Source organism: Cavia porcellus, unplaced genomic scaffold (assembly GCF_034190915.1).
Source record: "Cavia porcellus strain 051 isolate PalLab524CR breed Dunkin Hartley unplaced genomic scaffold, mCavPor4.1 scaffold_6, whole genome shotgun sequence".
Lineage (NCBI taxonomy): Eukaryota > Metazoa > Chordata > Mammalia > Rodentia > Caviidae > Cavia > Cavia porcellus.
The window spans coordinates 31,179,740-31,192,796 of NW_026947489.1; the positions used below are offsets into that span (position 1 = coordinate 31,179,740).

General features: G+C 37.5%; 1 long non-coding RNA gene across 1 annotated transcript in view; it reads left to right on the plus strand.

The window, feature by feature from the left end:
• LOC134476409 (uncharacterized) overlaps positions 1-13,057 on the plus strand; it is a 34,176-nt gene that overhangs the window by 10,447 nt on the left and 10,672 nt on the right. Inside the window, exon 2 of the long non-coding RNA XR_010048020.1 lies at positions 12,909-13,020. This is a non-coding gene — a long non-coding RNA (uncharacterized LOC134476409). The remainder of the gene's footprint in view (positions 1-12,908; positions 13,021-13,057) is intronic.

The following is a 13,057-nucleotide window of genomic DNA, read 5'->3' on the forward strand; positions in this document are numbered from 1 at the left end:
CGGTTTAGGTTTAGGAAAATGTGGTTATTTTTCATAAAATATGCTAATGTATAATTAATGTAGTCATTTTTAATTAATTAAATTCTTTAAATTCCCAGTTTTAACATATAAATAATCAGTAGATATAGTTACCCAAATTTTTTATCATTGCAGAGGGTCTTGAGTCCCCAACATTTGAAATTTGCTGAGATAAGCAAAGAAGAGGAGGGGGTGTTTTGGACTGAATACACAGAGAGGGAGAGAGAGAGAGAGACAGACAGACCTACAGAGGGAGACAAAGAAAGAGAGAGAGAAAGAGAGAGAGAGAGAGAGAGAGACAGAGACAGAGACAGAGACAGAGAATGAGTTGCTGAGGAAACTTGATAAGCCATGTGTTGAGTAAGTAGAGTTGGATAGAAGAAGATAGATTTAAGTGATATGGCAGGAAATCTACAGGACTTGCTATTTGGATATCAAAAGGGTAAGGATTTGTTGTGAAAGGAGATGACTTCTTTCCTGAATTTTCAGTCACATTACTGGCTTGTAAATCTTAGTGCCAAGAAGGTTATTGGAACCTATAAATTAGAATTTTGCTGTCACTAAAAAATTAGATAAGAACTACGATCTCATGATTAGAAAAATGATCTTTAAAAAGTGAAGTTACCTAAACAATAGCAAGAATATCAAAATTATTTGTAACTTTTTACTTCCTTTACGAACTCCTTAAATTCCTGCTATTCTGAACCATTTTTAGATGGAGAAGAGAAGCAAGTGGTGTCTGCCAGAAAACCTGATATTTGGGGCAGAGAAGGTTGTAAGGTTGTATTAGTCAGTTTTATATTACCTTAATGAAATAGCTAAAGCAATTAACTTATCAAGGGAAGGAAGTTTATTAGCTCATGTTTTAAAGATTCTACTCTAAGATGACTAGTTCTGTGGCATTGTACCTCCAGTGGGGGCATCACACAGCAATGACCAGAGAAGTGTGCTGGAGTAAATGACTCACCCTGTAAGCCAAGGAGCAGAGAAATGAAACAGGTGCATGCTCCTGTCTTGGTCACTTTCTTGTGACTAGGACAAATATTTAATTTGAAAGAGTGGAGGTTTATTTTGGCTTCTTTTTTAAAAAGAGGATTCACACTGTGGTTGGCTGGTTCCAAGGCAGAAAGAGCGTGGCGGTGGGGCATAGTGGAGGGCTGCTCACATCAGGAAGCAGAGCGGGAAATTAGGAACTGGAACCCTTCAAGGTCATGCCCCCAGCGACCCACCTCTTCGATCCACTCTTATCACCTAATAGTACATTGGACTCTGGCTCTTTGCTAGATTTTCAAACTAATAAGTATAGCACCTAGTGATCTAATTGCCTTCTAGAAGCCACACCTTTGAACACATGAGGACATTGTAAAGGCCTTAAAGGACAGATCTAAACCACAACATTCCCCATGACCTAACCACCTCCCATAGGTTCTGTTATCTCCCAATAATGCCCTGGGGACCAACCCTTTAACACATGGGCCTTTGGGAGATACCTGTAATTGAACCACAGTAGTGGTTCTACACAATTTCCAGAAAATCCATTTGTGATTCTGACGTGGTACCAAGGGACTGGGGTGTGCATTCTTCACATGTATGCAAACATCCTTTCTGCCTCTCTCTCTCTCTCTCTCTCTCTCTCTCTCTCTCTCTCTCTCATTTGAAGGCTGCTCTGTTATTTATTTTCAGTTCTTACTAGTTTATCTTGCTTTCCCTTGACTTTGAAGCTTTGCCGTGTTTCTCTTATTCCACAGTCTAGGTCTTGCTACTGTGTCTGGTCACGTTATGCTGTGTTCCCAGAGCTTAGGCTACTTTCATGCATTTCCTACATCTTGTCATGGTCCTTAACTTTGCAAAACGCTCTTCCCCAACAACCATACCCTACTGACAAAATAATATGCGAAGACTCTAAACTGATTGTGGGTAAAATCCTGGAGCTCTTACAGAAAATCATATAATGATGTCTGAGCATTATTTTGAGTATCTTTTGAGGGGTTAGTCACAAATTCCTTGATGTGTGAATTTACAGTTGTATTCCCTTGGAGAAGAAAGAAAGAGGAGATGAAGAGGTAAATGGTTTTAGGACCGTGAGAATGTGTTGCATTGCCAAGTGGCCCTTAGAACAGAAGAGTGGAGGTCAGGAGTTGTGCAGAGGACAGCGTGGGTATGGCAGTCTGCCCTGTGACACTGAGTTTTTCTGCCTGTGGGCTTCCAGTTCATAGGCGGTCTGCATTTGCCGAGTCCATTGTTTATCACTTGAGGGGAAAATCAGAGGAAACAAACAGTGAATCAGGCAGTCACATGTTTCAAAAGGAATTTTTCTCAGGGTTTCTGAGAAATATAAACAAAACCAAGAGTCTAGGGGAAGACAGGGAGGATAAGACAAAGTGAGTGCTCCTGAGTGCTAATAATACACTTGCCTTTGCATCTTTAGCCAGTGAGTTCCAACTTATTACTCTAATCTAATCGGGAAGCTAATTTTGGGAAGAGCTCCCACTCTGGGGAGTGATTCTAAGATCTAATCTGAAATGCTTTGGGGTACTTGGTTCTCTTCCTTTTCCCATTTAAAAGATATTTGTGAAAAATGCCTTCTTCATAGAGGTAGAGGAACTGAGAGAGGGAATAATGGTATTTATCATTTTTGAAATCTAGCAACTGATCAGCCAATGGCATAAACTTAAAATTGTACACAGGTCCTGTTTGGTGACTTCATGCCCTGCCCGACATTCCATTTGCCTAAGACTGCACTTGGTGTAGGTCTGGTCTTTCCATTGTGTCATTTAGTTGGGAAAAACGCATGGCAGTGGTATGAATGCCACTGAAAGGAAGGAAATCATTTGGTGTCCATGGCAAAGACTCAGCTATGTTCTGCTGAAAGCTCCAGTTTGCAATTTAAACTTGATATATTTTATTTCTCTAAAAATTTTTTCAGCAACTATTTTTCTAAAGTTGGTCACAAAGGAATAAAATTCAGGAATTATAGAAAAATCTTAAGGAAGCAAATAAAAACTACCTGTGATTTGATTCCTAGCAATAGCAAACAACATGTTGCTATATATTTTGATACATACAATATTAAAATATACAAACCTATATGATAAACGTAATAGTTTATTAATTTTATTCAGTGACTTGACTTTATCTATAATTTATAGCACAATTTTATGTCACTATAAATTGTTTTTCCTCAACATAATTTTAATGGTTGAAAAGCATTCTAAAATAGTTAATACCAAACATTCTCATTAGCTTTAATTTTTTACTGCTAGAATGGTTCTTAATGAAGCTATTTTTCATTATTTTACTTATACAAATTTATAGACTAGCATATAATAATTGGATAAAAGTATACGGTATACAATGATCAAACCAAGGAATTAACATTTTATCACCTAAAGATTTAAGAAAATTTGATTAACATATAATAATTAACATAATGATGGGATATAGTGCAATATTTCATTATGTAATGCAATGTCTCATGATCAGAGAAAGATAATTAGTTTTTCTGTTTTTTTGAAATTAGACATATGTAGGGACAAAAAGCTAAAAGCACAAAGTTCTTTGTTTCAAGAAACTGAATGAAAAGGACTAAATTCCTCTGTTAGTCAACTTTTCTTCACTGTAACAAAATACTTGAGAAAATACTTTGGAGCAGAAAGGTTTATTTTGGCTTATGGTTTCCGACTTTTCAGTCCATGATCAGCTGGCTACATTACTTTATGCCTGTGATGAGGCACAAATATCACGGTAAAGGAGCATGGCTGAGAAACACTGTTCTTATGGCAGCTAGAAAGCAGAGAGAAAGGGACAGTACCAAACAGGACAGGACTGGGGCATCCCTAGCATCACACACCCCACTCCCTCCAACCGGCCTCCTGTATTTCCTTAATCTCTCAATGTCTGTCAGTAGTGCCATCAGACTATGATTTCATCCCTGGTGAAGTTAGAATCCTCACGATCCAATCATCTTCTGAACTCTTGCGATTTGGGGGTGTCTTTAAGATTCAATTACAACAGTCATCTAGATGAAATTGTTTAAGAGAGGCGTATCCTTTTTCTTCTTTGAGTTTCATGTCTCTTTGAATTCTGTGTGAGTCAGGCTCATAAAACCAATGCTTAGGGTTGATTTATTTCATTTTTTCTTTCTGGCAGTATTGCACAGGAGCCTAATATAATTATTTGAAGTTGATTTGTTAGACATTTGGTTAATTCATAAGCTAAATATATGTTTGAAAGCGTTCAAAATATTATTATGCCAGTAATGGTTGCTATATTAGTAACAATAAATAGGAACTACATAGTGAAATAGTTAAAATTTGACTCCTTTATAATCATGAGAACAGCTTAACCATATTTAGCTTTCAAACTCTCGGTTGCAGAAAATTAGAGAAATCATTCCTTGACAGCAGGATGGCTGAGTTTCCAACTTAAATGGTGGTCATAACCTTTACTTTATTGGTACAATGAAATATTTTAATGGGATCACTGGCATCTCATTCTACCTCTGAAGTCAGGGTCACTGATATTATTACTCACCCCAGGAGGAAGAATGGTTTGCTCATTTGGTTAACATACACTTTCTAAGCCAACACCATGGGAGTCATTCCATTTGAATCCATGGTTTTCTAACTGCTCCAGGGTCATTGATTTCATTTCTCAATTCTAAACAGCTCTTGTGCAAAATCATCCTTTTAAAGTCAAAGGATAAAATAATGCAGGTATATATGGTTATAAGCATTGGTGGTGGCTGTGGTAGACAGAATTTTAAAACCATTCTCATGACCCCTGCTGTCTGCTGCTACTCCCATGATTATGTTACATGATGAAAAGAATGTTGCCCAGGTGGTACAATGAGTCCTTTAGAAGCAGAGAAGTTTCACTGGAAGTAGAAAGCCAAATGGATAGGAAACATAAGAGCTCAATCTACCATTGCTGGCTTAAAGGTGGGACCTCAGGGTAAAAGAAAGAGCTAGGAAAGAAATGACTTCTGCCAACATCTAATGAGCTTGGAAGACACATCAACCAAAGAGACAATATTCTGAAAATATTTAAATGAGATAAAAGTCCTATGAAATTTTTAACTGAGTTCCCAAGTAATAGAAAAGCATAGTACCATCAAAATGTTGAAGCCCAAAGTCTATACACATTGTCCTGATATTAATGGAAAAACTCGTAATTTATGAGAGTAAGTCACAAAGGACAAATGACAAAAAGAGCACAATAGGTCAACAAATGATGTAGAAATATTTTCAGACTGTGGTAGAAGAGGATCATTTAACCCCATCTAGAAAGGATACGGTAAACTCATGTTTACAGACTCAGGGGAAATAAATTTTTCTGCTTCCATGCATGAAAAAAAAATTGAAGAGATATAAGTCCATTATGATAACTTATATTGGGGATTAGGAGATAAAAAAGGCAGTTTGGGATTTCATTTCCTCTTCCACTCCAAATCTTAGCGTGATTATTTCAGGGAGAAGTGTTCTTGTAGAGACTGTTTCAAAAGTTCCTCCCAGGAATCCAACGAGATTCAATTGCAGTTTACCATTTTTTATTACTCATCTAAAAGTTTACAGAACTTTGTTACTCATCTAAAGCCTGAAAGTGAGTTAAGGTTAATGGAAATTCTTCTTAATGGGGTATCTAAACCACAGGCAACTAAGACAACCTTAGGTGGGGGCAGAGAGCAAGTACTTACAGCACTCAGAATTCACAGCCTAGAAGGGAAGTCTAGCTTTGCCATATCAATATAAATTCTGCTATTTCTCGTATTCCTCATCTATAAAATTAGAACAGTAACCATTCCTGTCTGTTTGATTAATTCAATATGACAAATGAAAAATACTTTGTTTTAACTAATTGAAGCTGAGTGCTAAGGACTTCATATTGAATGTCACCCAGCCTTTGCCTGTCTTTCCTACCAGTCAGGCCCTCCAGTCTGCATACTGTGGAATACACTACACCAGGGACTGAACACAGGCAAGCTAATCAGAAAACAAAACAACCACTGTTTTTCTGGAGGTCTGCAGAACCGAAAATCACTTTGTGACTAGATGATTAAGAACATATGGGTCTTGCCTGGTCACAAAGCTGGAACCTTCAACCTGCTATGAGAAAGCACCCCAGTCTGTGAACACCCTCTGCTCATGTTAACTGCTCCAGGTGCTCCGTCTTCTTGGGTAGGCAGCTTTCAAATCAAGTCACCTTCCTTGCCTCAACTTTTCATGTTTTGACTTAATTGACCTGTTGTGCAGACAGCCGTCAGACTTGGGTCTGAGAATATTATTTTATCATTATTATTTCATTTCTTTGAACTGTATTTTCTGCATCTTTTTTCTAATTTGATGTCTAAAATCAGTTGAAAATGAATGTCAACCTTGTATTTTCCTTATCTCAAGAAGACTAATCAGTGCCTCAGCAAATGAATTAGCTTACATCACTAGTTTGGATACTAGAGAAAACAGGTCTTCAGAATATTGATACTTCCTTAAGAAGACAATAAGAACTGACTGCTGGAGTTTCCTGAAAGACAGGATGGAGCCTGTTAACTTGCTAGGTGAAAAGGTCAAAATGAATGTCAGAGATATTTCTTCCCTGTAAATCGTTTTTACTTTGAGAGAGATAGGGATTCAATAATTTATGTAGACCCTTTTTTAGAAGAAACATCATATGGAAATAAAGAAAACCAGCCATGTCTTATTAAAATGTCTGTGTGCCCTGGGAAATCATGGGAGGCCACAGTGTTCTTTGCAGCCTTAGGAATCTTCTGTTTTCCAATGAATGCACTTGTTGGAACAGGTGGGGTCAAAGATGACTGTGGGGAAAGTCATAGTGCATTTGGGGGGCACCAGCTCAATTCGCTCATGATTGATTTCTAGGATTTATCCAAAGGGGAAGGAAGAGAATCTGTACCAATGCCAAATGAAGGACCGGTAAATTTCTGTGCACATAAAAGGAAATAAAGTATACAAGAAGCTACGTATCACTTTTATCATCTGCCATTCTACAAATGATTATAAATGTAACTCTTCCAACTGTCTGATAGCACTGTGTGTAAGGAATCGTGTGGTGGGTGAAACCCAAATGTTTGCCTTTATCTCATGTCCTCATTGACTCCTATGCAGAAATCAGGATGTTTTCCTTGACTCTAAGTTGTCTGGCCAAGCCAGTTTCAGTGTGATCAGGAAGTGCCATTGTCCTCACTCTGACTGTTCCAGCTGCCCTGGCAGCCCTCCTGGTTTCTGCTGCATGAGGTCATATATTTAGTAGGATGATGTCTTACCTAAGAGTTCTGAGACCAAAAGAGACATTTCCACATTTATCATTCAGAAAAGCCACTAGAAAGGGTGTTAGGGTCTAACACAGCAATCAAAGGATTTAGAGTATAGGTGTACAATCTCTTGGCTTGTCTTGACCACAATGAATGAAGATAAATTGTCTTGGGCTGCATATTAATATATAATATAGTTAATGTATATGAATAACAAAAATTTTTATATTTTAAAAACATTTTATCAAAAAAATAAGAGAAGCAAGGGAGTGATTTGGAGCAAGTTACTTTATCCCTCTGAATGATCATCTTCTGTGATTTATAAATTGTGAACACCTGTCCTCGGGTTACATAAACTGCCACAAGTCCTCCATCTTCTTGAATAGGCAGCTTTTCAAATCAAGTCATCTTCCTCACTTCAGTCTTTCATGGCATGATGGGTGTTCACAATTTATAAATTGTTATGAAGGTCTCTTGGCATAATGTATGATAGAATTTGCTTAATAAACATGTTTCTTTCCATTTCCTTCTTGACATCCAGTTTAGGAAAATTTACCAATGTGTCATAAGAGCTCAAAAGAAGGACAAATGCTTGTGTCCTGAGGAATAAGAGTTTTGCATAGATGTCTTACCCTCAGCTCACAGTCCTCTCTCACAGTCCTCTCTTCCTGCCCTACCCATCAGGGCTAGCTGATGGGTCACTAGCCCTGGAATGCCAGCTAATGAGAGGGGTGCTTCTAGCCTGATGGGTAGCCTGGGAAATGTGTCAGAATGGAAGCTTCAAGTTATTCATCTTGAGAGTCTGCACACTGTCTGAAAACAAGTGACTGTTTACATCATTTTTGGAATTTTTCACTTGAAAGAAATTATATGACCATTTGGGAACCTCTTTGGTGAGCTAAGGTGACAGATCAACACATCTGTGATCTGTCCACAAACTGTTATGCGGGTGATATGCACTTTGAGAGCTGTACTTTCTTTTTTTTTATTTAAACAGGGTGGAAAAAGCAGACAAGAAAAACAAAAAGCAAAAGAGACCAAAAAAAAAAAAAACCCAAAAACTCCAAACAATAACAATATAGGCTTTCAAAACAAGATGATAGGTATTTAACAATGGCTGTTAATTGCATATTGCTATCTTCAAAACAGTTGCTTAGATTACCAGATATAGACAGGAAAAAATAACTGGGATAGGGAAAAGGAGAAAAGAAGGAAGAGGAAAGAAAAAAAATATAAATTCGGATATATATATATATACAAGATAGCTAAGCTGATTATACTATTAACTCTATTAGTTTTCAGAAAAGAACAGCTAATACTCATAAGACTAGGTAAATTTTGAATGTCTAAACTTTACTTTCAAAATCACCCTACTTGTTAAGAAATTAATTGTTTATGTTCTCCCAAAATCACATGTTGAAACTCTAACCTCCCATCTCTGGAGATGGTATATAAAAGATGGCAATTTTGGAAAGTGATTTAGTTCATGAAGGCATAGCTTTATGATTAAGATTATTGTCCTTACAAAGAAGTCCTTGGAAAGCCATTTCACCTCTCTAGCACATGAAGAACCACTGAGAAGCCAGGAAGCAAGCTCTCACCAAACACTGTCTGCCTTAATTGTAGACTTCTAGCTTTTAGATCTGTAAGAAAATATTTGTTGTCTATACCACCCACTTCACGGTGTGTTTGTTGTAACAGCTTGATTAGACTAAGACAACATCCAACTATCTGCAGCAGGAAAAAAAAGAATTTTAAGTCCAAGTACAAATTAAGCAGACATATATATGGATTACTTTTCAAGGAGAAAAATCCATGTGTGTGTGTAAAAGCTTCAATCAATTTTCTGAGTGTTTTCCTTCAGATAGGCTTATTAGCATTTTATTTATTATATTTAGTTTTTCCATCTCTTTCATGCAGTTTTATGAGGAAGGAGGAGGAAACTTCCTCTTGGGTCTTCTGAAACACTGTACCCATTTATCCACTTGTCCTTTTGTTGGGAAGTGCCTCTGGGACACCAGGCAGTGTGCTGTTGTTCTCTTAATTCGCCTCATCTGGTAAGCACAGCAAACATTTTTCAGAATGAGAGAGGCCCTTTGCCAAGTCTGATCTCAGACCTGGCTGTGTCCAGATTGTATCACAGGCTTTGTCCAGATTGTGGTTTGGGATACTTGAAATGACCATCTTGGTTTTGGACGGAGAGAGGAGTTGCTATCATAAATACATGCGGCTCCCTCATGAGACAGACTTGTGCAATCTATTTTTACTTGGCTCTTATTTCTATATACCTGGGTATACCCAGGAATAGCAACAATTTAACTCTTTAATTCTCCCAGGCAGTTTATTTTAGTAGGCTATTTAATTCTGATCATGGTCATCAAATACTCATCTAGGGGAATGTCTGGACTCAAATTTCTTAATTTGTGTAGTGTTCAAGATGCATAGCTATATTTTAGTGTTTAGGAAGTCAGTGGTTTTCTAAAAAAGAAGGCACAAGACTAAATTTTCATATATATATATATATCTTTAAATATATATATTACTAAAAATGTGATAGCTTCTGAAGTAATAATAATCATAACAACAGCAAATTAATGATCAATGCTACGTCTCAATGGGTCCATCTATGTTTCAGAAAATATTCTATTTATCTGAGTTACTCATCCTTTACAAAGTTCTAGTATAGTAGCTAGTCGAATTTTCTTCATTTTTAAATTTTAAAACAAAGAATAAAAATGATGATACAAAATTTCCAAATAAAACAATAGTAGATAAACACTGGTTAATATATTGCGTACTGTTATCTTCAAAGTAATTGTTCCAATTACAAGACAGAACATTGAAAAAAATGATCCAACCATCAAACAATGAAGGCAGAAACTGTTCTTTCTGATGAACTAACAGAGATTAATAGCACCTAGGATTAGAGGTATTTAATGACCTTTTCAAGGTTATAGAACAAATATGTGGTAGATAAAGATTTTGATAGGAATAGAAATATTCTCCTTATGCAGTTTTATGAAAGAATGAAATTCTGACACACGCTTTCACACAGATGAACTTGAACACAGCGTGGTAAATGAGATAGGCCAGGCACAACAAGCAAACTGTGTGATTCCATTGACATGAGGCACTTTGAGTAGTCAAATTCACAGAGACAGAAAGTAATATGGCTATTGCCAGGGGCTGGGGCAGAGAAAAATGGGAATATGGAAAGTTCTAGAGATGTATGGAGGTAGTGGTTGCTCAATAATGTGAATGTTCTAGCTGTTTCTTTACTATACAATTAAGAAATGGTTCAAATGTAATGTTTAGGTCTATTTTGCCACAATTAGTTACTTGGAAAAATGAGATGAAAAAAGCATTAAAGAATGAGTCTCTCTGAGAGAGTGAAAGTTTAAACAAGAACCAAAATGTATAATAAACACTGTGAAACTGGAAGTAATTGTTCAAAGGGAAAGGGAAGTTGTGGAAGGGAGATGGAGGAAAAAGAAAACAATGAAAAAAAGATAAAATGGGAACAAGGCTTTGTGAATAAGAAGAGGAAGAAGGGTTGAACAGAAGGTGGGGGAATGAGAGAAAAAGAGGAACCAAGATATATCATGTACAGGAATAAATTCCCTATGATGAATGTGATCATTATGCATATCTAAACTGTATCAATAAATTTAATTATTTAAAAAAGAGATGAGTGTGAACAAAACAGTGCACCTTCAAATAGGGTATTAGTCATACGTTTTCATTCAAATCAGTGAATTCAAAAATTGTAAGTTAACAATGAGAGTGACACTGTCTTCGGAGAGAAGAGTCCTTTTCTCTGTTCAGTACAGCATCCTTTGACCTGTTAGGGTTTTCTTTCGTGTTCTCCTGGGGTCTTGCAGGAGAAGGAAAAGACAGTGCTAACTCTCACATCTTTACTATTAGTTTTGCTTTTTCTTTGTCTCCTTTCAGGTAAGCATCTACTTTCCCAGGACCTCAGGAAAGTGGAGGCATTGGTAGCTTTTCATGTTTGCTGCTGAAGTTGACATTCTTTTTGTCTATCACAGAACTGGCAGCTGCCCATTTGCCAGAGGTAGCTTTTGGGTTTCCATGGGTGTACTCTCCCCTCCCTGTACCTTCCTAACTCCTACCCTCTTGGGGAAAGTGTCCGGGTCTTAGGGTTTGACAGTTGGCATGTGGTTAAGGACAAACAAAATGATGTGAACCCCACCCCTACTGGCCCTCACAGCACAAATTGCAGACTCAGAATGATCAACACTTTTCAACAAAATACCGAATTAAAGTTTGAAGAGGGGAAAATGTGAAATGTGAAACTGAGAGGTTTGGGGTTTACCAATAGCCAGACAAAGCTTCTGCCAAATCCCTCAAAAAGGTTGTGGCTGTGCTGTGTTGTAGGTCTCCCACTGTCACCACAAACACTCTCCTAAACCAGCAAAGAGATTCCGAGCTCCAGGCTGCTAAACACCCTCCTTTTGCTGGGCGAAGTTTTTTCTTTAAGACGTATTTAGCCATTTGAGATAAAAAGATTGTACTTGGAAAATTTTAATCACCAGCACCAGCTAATGTTCTGTATTCAGTTAGTAAAACCATTACTCAGGTCTTTAGAAAACATGAAACGGTTGCCGTGTGAGTTCGCTCTGTGGCTTCACCCCAACCTGCACTGGAGTGAGTGCATTTTACCGAGAGACATTTGACAAACTTGTGCCACAGGTGCTACCACCCCATCAAAACTCCTTATTGTTACTGGGCTTATGAACCGTGAAAAACTGGTGACGAATATACCAGTGGCACACGTGGCTTTCTAAGGAATGTAGAATTAAGGAAGTGAATTATCTGTGTGTATTTTACAAATAAGCAGAGAACCACATAAAACCTATTGCCAAAAAGTCAATAAGGATCAGTCCTTAGGGCAAATAAATTAGATTATATTTTTTAAAATTAAAGGTTAGTCATGGTCAACTGTGGAAGATGTCACTTACAAAGAATGTTAGTAGACCTTTGGCCTAGCGATGGGCATATTAGGCTTTCAATTCTGTGTTAAAAAATCTTTGACCACTTCAATGATGTCTCTGGTAAGGTTCTTCCCCTCACAAATCCAAAGAGGTTCACATACTCTGATCAAGTTGTTTCTAATCCATTTTCTTCTGTGGAATTAATTTAAGAATAACCTGCTTATTTTTGTTTTGGTTGTTTTCTGTGTCTAACATTCCTGTCCATCTCTTGCTTCCTCATCCTTTGCCTCTTTTTCCATTTTTCAAATTCAATGGTGGAAGAAAGCTGTTAACTTCATCTCCAAGACTCCTACCTAGAGATCTGAAAAATGGAAGCCTTAGGTCTGTGGAGGGCTTAGGTCTGTGGGGTATACTGAGAAAAAGAAAACAACAGTAACAACAACAACAACTCTCTGGATTTCTTATAGGTTCTATCACTTTCGGTAAGCATGGCTTCTGGTTTTAGTCTATACAATGGTAGTAATAAAAATCGGGTTAGGGATAAGGCCTCCTCATGTGGAATTACTATTGATTAAGAGAGATATAGCATGTACAAGCAATTAGTATAGCATGAAAGTATATTAAATACTTAACAATTCATGTTCTACCTTCTGTGGCAATGTTTTTCCTAGGAAAAGGAATTCTACATTGCTGTAGGGTGCTCCACAGCAGGGGTCTCTAACCTCCTGGCCACAGATCAGTATTGGTCCATGGCTCATTAGGAACCAAGCTGCACAACAGGAGGTGAGTAGGGGGCAAGTGAGGGGAGCTTTGCCTGTAT